The sequence below is a fragment of the Agelaius phoeniceus genome, chromosome 7 (genome assembly GCF_051311805.1).
Source record: "Agelaius phoeniceus isolate bAgePho1 chromosome 7, bAgePho1.hap1, whole genome shotgun sequence".
Taxonomy (NCBI): Eukaryota; Metazoa; Chordata; class Aves; order Passeriformes; family Icteridae; genus Agelaius; species Agelaius phoeniceus.
This window is the reverse complement of record NC_135271.1, coordinates 27617014-27624966: the sequence shown is the minus strand read 5'-3', so window position 1 is coordinate 27624966 and position 7953 is coordinate 27617014.

Sequence of the window (7953 nt, the reverse complement as noted above, 5' to 3'; positions counted from 1 at the left end):
GATCAGAGCATCACTGTGGACAGCTCAGTGGCTGTCAAGAAGCAAGCATTATTTGGAACAGACTGTTCCAAAGCATAAGGAAAAGCAAAAAAACAACCCAACAAACACAAAACAGAAAATACAATGACATTTTGAAAATTAGTGGTATGGTCCCATCAACAGGAATGCTGTGTTTGATGGCCCCAGAGAACAGTTTAGAATCACAGGGAAAAGTGTGAGAGAGAAAGGAGAGGCAATAAATATGATTATAGGCTGTGAAGGCTTTTCTTCTGAAGTGAAATGCTAAAGAAGTGTTTACAGAAGAAATGAATAGAAAAGCCCTTAGCCCTGAACACAGGCAATAATGAATATTATATGGAAGAGAAAATGAGCACTTCTATCTTTTAACAGGAAAAAACATTCAATGAAAATGAAAACAATACATTTAAAACATATTACAGCCTTTTTTCTTTCTGACAATTTCACAAGAATAGTTTACAAGGTTTGTGGAATCTTCTTCTGAAACACTGATTGATAAGAAACTAAGTATTTCACATGCAATTCAGAACAATCAGGGGGAGCAGAAAGCTTATTAAGAAAATAAGAGGGGCCCTCCAGAGATGAGTTTCTCTATTCCCCCTTTAAATTATGATTATGAAAGGAGACTATAATGGTCTTCCATGAAAAAGAGACTGGACTTCTTAGGAACAGAGAATAAAATAAGACTAAGTGCAAGCCAACAGTAGGGTTAAAGTGCAAATTAAAGCTCTCACTCAAAACGAAGTTTCACAGACTGATGACAACTGCCATGCAACTAACCTTGAAGCTCACTCTCCCTTGACTAATGCATGATATACAGATCATAAAAACAATGACTCTTCATGCTGTATTTTCTTTATAAACCACAGTGAAACTGCAATTAAGGAAATGAAGCCTTCCTATAAATACTGTGAAACAAAGAAAGCCTTTGATTCTATGTGCAACCAAAATGAGGCAGACCTCGAGTTTTGGGTAGAAATCCTGTGCACTAAATCCAGCTTTGCTCTTTAGCACAGTGGTAATCAGAGGCACACAGACCACAGGATGCTCCACCCATCTTCCTGGCATCCCGAGGCAGAGCCTCATCTCGACATGCACAGTGCTCTAGTGAAGCTTCAATTTCACTGACTCCTGGAAAGTAGAACTGCAGGTGTATAAAACCTCAGGATGTGACACCAAAATACAACACTAGCAATGCTAGTTTTTTCAGTCCCACCTTTTGAAGTGCCTGTCACGAGGTACTATCAAATCAAGATATTTTTCCTCTTTGGTGGCACTATATTACACCATGTATCAGCAGAGAACCTCAGTTAATTTACCACACACCATTTTTTCTCCCAGTCAGATTTCACATCATCAAGACTATGAATATTTTACACTGTTAACAGGGTATAGAGGAAAAATAGTGTTTGCGAGCTATTCAGATAGCATGGTGATAAAGCTCATTACAGAGTAAAAATAGCTGAAATTTATTCCAATGAACTGTATTAATTCACAAATACAACTAATTTTAAACCCTTGCGTAACAAGAGAATGAAAATAGAAGACTGCTTGCAAGTGTGTGTGCTTATACATATGAGGAGAACTGAAATATACTTCTCCAGCACATCTGCACCCCTGTAAATAGAGAGCTAAAAATGAAGTGGGAGGGAAGAATTTCTTTGCAAAATAAAACAAACAAACCAACCCCGCATGCATGGGGATGGACCTAGCCTGAGGTTCCTTCCTCAAAGGACATGTCCTTCCCTGGCATGGCTGTAGCAAGGGGCCCATACTCACAGTTTCTCCTCACAGCCATAATCAGCAAATGCACACAATCCGCAGAAAATGATGGGCTGCAGAGCACTTGTGGATGACATCTCAAAGAATTCCTGGTTCAAACAAGTACAGAGATCAAAACAGCCTGATGCACTGTCTCTCTTTTACAAAGAAGGCTAACTAGGTTTTTTTTCTGTGCAGACAAGAGAGGACAGGAAGGAATAGAGTTGCAAAGGGGTTTTATTTTTCCCAAATCTGTATTTTCAGTTTCTCATTTCAATCACTGATTGAGTAAGTCACTTGGCTTCAATTTTTTCTTAAGCACTTTCATGTCCCATTTCTGGTGACTCATAATGAAGTGTATGGCAGAGCTGACCTTGTGAATCTAATCAAAGAACCAGAGCCTATGGAACAGAAATCCAACTTCAGGGCCTGAACAAAGGAAACATATTCATTAAAAGAGTGCCTTCCATTCCAGGTAGTCATCACTTAAGTCTTCCTTCCTCATGGGAAGCCACAAAGGCTGTCTGCACCCCCAGCAGTCTGGGGGTATTAGATTAATATGATCTAATACACGAACTTTTCAATTGCCTATTTCAACCCAAAAATTAACAGAACTTTCTATCCACCATAAATCTCCCCTGAGACCTGTGAACTCAGCTTAACAAACAGACAGGACCACGAGAAGGCCACCTGAACCCTATCAGTTACTTAGCCCCCTTCTCAAGATGTACATACAGACACCAGAATTGGGACATGAAATGCCATTTTTAAAAGGGAACGGAAAGATGTGACCATCTTTTCTTTAAGGAGGAACGCCTGGGGGATGGGAAGGGGAGGACAGTTTAAAAGAGATGTGTTGTCATGCATTTCTGTGAAGAAGGGTGTTTAAAGCTCCTAGCAGTCAGGAGTGGTGGTGTGAGAAGGAGGAGGGCATTCTCACTAGGACTGAAACAGCAGAGCACAAGATTGCTGTCAGCTACCTAACTGCCAGTGGAATCTTTCATCCTTCAACACTGCTGGACTGCACTATTTTTTCCAGTTTTTTCTAATTTATCAAACGAAAAACTGGGACACATCACGATTTCCCATAAAGACATTCACTTATAACTGAAAACCAGGAAGAGGATGAAGGAGGAAAGTATTTGCAAAAGAACTTTGGTGTAATGAAGTTATTCCCTCTGGGCTCTCTCTATAGCCAACCAAGAGAGGCTCTTTCAGTTCATTGTATGCTGAAGGGTTCTCTGTTTATGACCCCCTAAAGCAGCCATGGCAGATGAGACACAGGGTTCAAGCAGCCATTGTGGATCCTCAGTGTGCAGGAACAGCTGCCCAGACCTCCTGCTTATCTTACTTGAGATGTTAGTAGAGCAACAATCAGCAAAATGCCCAGCAGCAGGGTAACACAGCAGCTCTGCACTTTGCAGTGCTGGGAAAGGCAGGGCACAGTAGGATGCACCTCTCTTGTAAGAGCCCTGCCCAGGTGGAAGAGATGGATAAACTGGCTGAGCGGTGCACAGCTCTCTCCATAAACTGCTGCAGGAGTGTTTATGGTCAAAAGACTAAAATACCAACTCTTGGCATTCCCTACAGGCACACAGAGGACTATGGGATTCAATTCTCTGCTGGATGTTGATCCCTCTTTACTTTTTCTGCTCTTACTTAATACCACTGTGGCTCCTCTGAAGGCACATTGGCAGACACAAAACCTCTTTATCCAAATGCAGAAACCTGTAAAACTCTATAGATGCTTCTTCCTAACAAGGGCAGGGCAAAAAGAAGGCAATCAGAAAGGAATGTTAACAAAGGGATGACTGATTAACCTCTTAAAATTTGCAATTGTTCTGTAACTCATTATTCTGAGGTAAGGAGAAGGCAAGCAGCAGCTTGGTCTTTACTGTAGGTGTGACACACACTGTTCCTTCAGCCAAACTGTCCTTTAAAGATTATTTTTTGATGCATTATGCAAGTCATATATAGTAAATTTTTAATGTATTTGTGACATTATACTTTTCTAAATGGCTAACACTGCATGTGATAATAAAGTCCAAAAGGGACAGGGAAAAAATGAAAAAAGGTTTAAGTAAAGCAGGAGAAAATGAAGAAAAACCTAATGAGAGTACTGAGCAAAACAAATACAGGCAATACAGTAGCAATACAGTGACTACATCAAACATCTTACTCCTCTCCCTTTAAAATCAATTACTATTTATCCAATTACCTTAAGTATTATTCCAGGGCAAAAAAAAAGGTGCTGAAAAGTTTCAGTCTTTATAGGATGGCATATTCATAGGCTCTTGAAAATACAAGGAATCTTCAAGTTATACCAAATTTTAGGTAAGGTGGTAACAAAGGAATTCTTACATAGCTTTTCATGATAGAAAAAACCCAGAATGTGAAATTTCACAAGAGATTTGTGAAAAGAGCATAAAGTGCCTCAAAAGCAATAGGTAAGGCAATTGGCAAAGGGATCGCCAATTTTCAAGAGAGAGTGATTTGGTTAAGAACAATTTGGTCAAGATTTTCGTTATGTAATTAAGGAGCAATAGCAGTCACCAAGTGAAAACCAATCAGCATTGCACCCAGACACCTGTGCCAGCAGCCCTGGCAAGAACAGCTCTGACTTCACTTCTTACCTGTCATGGGCACTGGAAACAAATTTTCTCATGGAGCTTTACATCCTCTTACACATCCTTGCTCTTTCCTTCACCATCTTAAGGAATGTTGCACCTTATTTTCTCCCTCAGGAAAGATTTTGGTGCCACCTTTATTTCACAAAATAATGGGAAAAAATACTAAAAACAGACATAGCTTGAATAGTCAAAAGGTGGCAGTTAATTTTCTTAATGGACTTGTCTGTTTGATGGCCTAACAAACCATTTATGGGCCAACAATAGCAAGGCTTTAAGCTGCATCCTCTTCCCCCCCTTTTTTTTTGAAGTTTAAGGAAAATGCTGGATGACATTCATGAGTAGACAAGAAAAGAAAATCCCTAACTAGTCTCAGCCAAATTATAGACTTGAGGAAAACCTAAAAAAGAGCAAAACATCTCTGAACTGACCTAAAGATTTTCCAGTTTATAAAGTTCTATTTTGCTCCTGCCTCTTTTAACCTGTAATTCATTTTTTGCCTAGTTTTAATAAAAATACCTCCTTATAGTCTGCATTTTGATTTCACAGTTTCTTAAAAACATATTTTGACAAATTTAAAACACCTTTAAAAATATATTTAATCTTACTGAAAATAAATTGAAGGACAGGTCTCCCTACTCTCTGCATGTTATTAGAGTAACTGGAGTAAATTCTCTGCTCACATAATAATAGACTCCTGCTCTTTTAGATTGTCTGAGATAATTAGCCTTATGCTTTCCTCAGCAGTGAAAGACAATTCAAAGTAGTTTAAGAATGATGAATGAGGATAAGCTACTGGTTTATATTCATAAAACTGTACCAATGTAATAGCAGGCAGGCATTTAAATTGCTACTGGAGATTAAAACACCCATCCTAGCTCACGTATTTTTTGGGAGTCTGATATATACTAAGCTATTTTAGAGTACACCCTGCATTTGAGTTATGCTACTAGAGCCTCAAGTAAATTAGAGAACACCATGCTCCTAGGTTAAAATACTGTACTAGCAACATCTAGTTAGTACTACCAGTATAATTAAAAAACTGAACTCGGATTTCAGTGTCTAAGTGATCTGTCTATAAAATTCATTTAACATAACACAAGCAGAAAAACATTATTGTAGTCATGCCTCCATTCCTACGCAGACCTGGTGATGAACTATCTATCTGCTATCTGAACAGTGCAATGTTGCTTAAACGACAACTAAAAAAGTGCTTTAGAAAGCATCATCTGTTGAAGGTAATTTAGATATATTTTAAATAAAGTTTTTTTTCCAAAATTTATCTACTTTCATACTGTGAGGTTGTATTTTGATGATTTATGTAACAATGTGGCATGAACAGTGGAAGTCTTTCTTCTCCCCCAAAAAAACATACTTTAGATTTGAGCATATGAACAGCCACACTTGGAGACCTTGCTCTAAATATAGTTAGAGAGCAGAATTACAGTTCTTACCAATACCACAAATGCTTCAGTCAAGATTTATTCCTCCACCAACAGGAATTTGCTGGGTGCGTCAGCAGCTCATCTCTTTAACACCTCACACCACCACTGTGAGGAAATTCAGGAACTCGGCCAGGCACTCCTAGAAAAGGGATGCAGCCTCTCTTGCTGTATCTATGGACGTGGATGTTACAACCACGTTTGAAAGCTAAAATTTAAGCATGCGATATCAGAACAGGTCATCAAAAATGCCTTCCCACAAATCTCTGATGCACAGTGAAGTCTGTAACGCTCCTCTTCCACTCACCCCAAGCCAAGGCCAAAGTGTTTCAACCTTGGTTTTAAGTACCAAGAATTAAGAACTGAGCAAAACAGTGAAGAAAATCACAGGACCTCCACTTCTTGAAGTTTTTCAGTCAAAACTGCTGTTCCAATCACAACCTAGAGCTCCAGTATTAATTACAGGCAAGAGGCACAAGTCACTCCTTTACAGTGCAGGGTCTACAGTCAGCGGTTACTGCTGAGGAAAGCACGACCAGACCACCCAGTGTCACTTAGCTCTTCAGCAACTGAGAACTGACCACCCCAGAAACTCCTGTGGCACCGTGCATCTCCTGAAATACCCTCATTTTGAATACTACAGAATATTTTGACTTCTTTCCCTTGTAAAATATACAGTAAAATAAAGGGTAGGAGGACAAGCCTATAGAGCAGACTGGCATAAGGTGAGCCTGCAGGTGAATTTTAACTTCTAGAAAAGAAAAATGGCAAATATACACGTTCAGGTCTATAAAATTACAAGTTGGCAAGGAAAACACATCACAAGAGTAGCATTTTCAAGTGATCAAGCAGAGGCTATAAAAGAATCTTGCTTTTACAGATGCTCTATAGTAAAATGCTGGACTGCTGGCACAGGATGCTGCAGAATACATGTTACATGTTTTCACGTGTTGCTTCAATTCATTTCTGTTTATTAAAGGTGTCATTAACAAACTTTTTAACTAGATTAGAATATCTCAAACGTTATGGGTTAATAAAATATAGGCTATTAAACCCATAACATATTAAGGGAAGTATTACTGTAGATATATTAAGTAAGCTTGTGCAATTAAACCATTATGGAGTATAGATTCTTTTCAATAATGTGCATACAGAGCTATTAAAGAAGCATAACAATTAGCAGAATTCTCTTTAGAAAACATTCTTTTAAATTAAGTTTTTGTGGATTTAATACACTGCCAAAATGCACACATCATGTTGAAAATGAGATGTGCGTTGGGCAAAAAGCCAGCAGTTTAAACATGTAACACATGATGCCACCAAAGTATTTTTAGCTGTGTGCCTTAACAAGATAGAATTTTTTTTTTTTCTGCAATACAGATTTATTTTCTATGAAAATGTTTTTGACTGAAAACATTTTTTACATGTAAGGTTGCAGAAATAAATTCTGTAAAATACAGAAAAAAATTACACATTTTTCTTAGAAAAATGCTGTGACAAGATTTAGGCAAAACTGATCTATTTCCTTAGGAATGGTTCTATTTTCTGTTATAAAACAGCTCAAATGTATTTCTTATGCTTTATACAGGAAATATGATTTACATATAAAATGTGAAAGTTCTCTTTTGTCCAGCAATTGTGTTCATTTCACAAATAAAAAAGTCATACAGCAACAATAACTGCATAATTGCAACTACCACCTCTTTCCTATTGACCATGCCCCCACACAATTTCCTATTTCAATCCTGAAGATTGAAAAAATCTGCAAATTTTTCTGTAACTTACTATTGAGAATTAGTCTTAATCAGATGATTTTGATTCATTTCTCATGAAATCAAGACAGATTGTACCCCATGACCCCAGACAAAACATTTTTATATCATAAAGTGGTGCAGTAACTGAGCGTTGTTTTTTCTGAACTCTGCTTCCAAAAAACTTGAGCACTTCAAAACACCTAAAAAGATTAGAAACATCTCCTGTTTTGCTTTCTAGTTTTTTATATACTGGAAAAGAGGTTCCTTAAATGTTCCAGCTGTAGGTATAGAGTTGAAGACTAAGACTTGGAAATCAAAGTCACAACTGAAAAAATAAAAACCAAACCAACC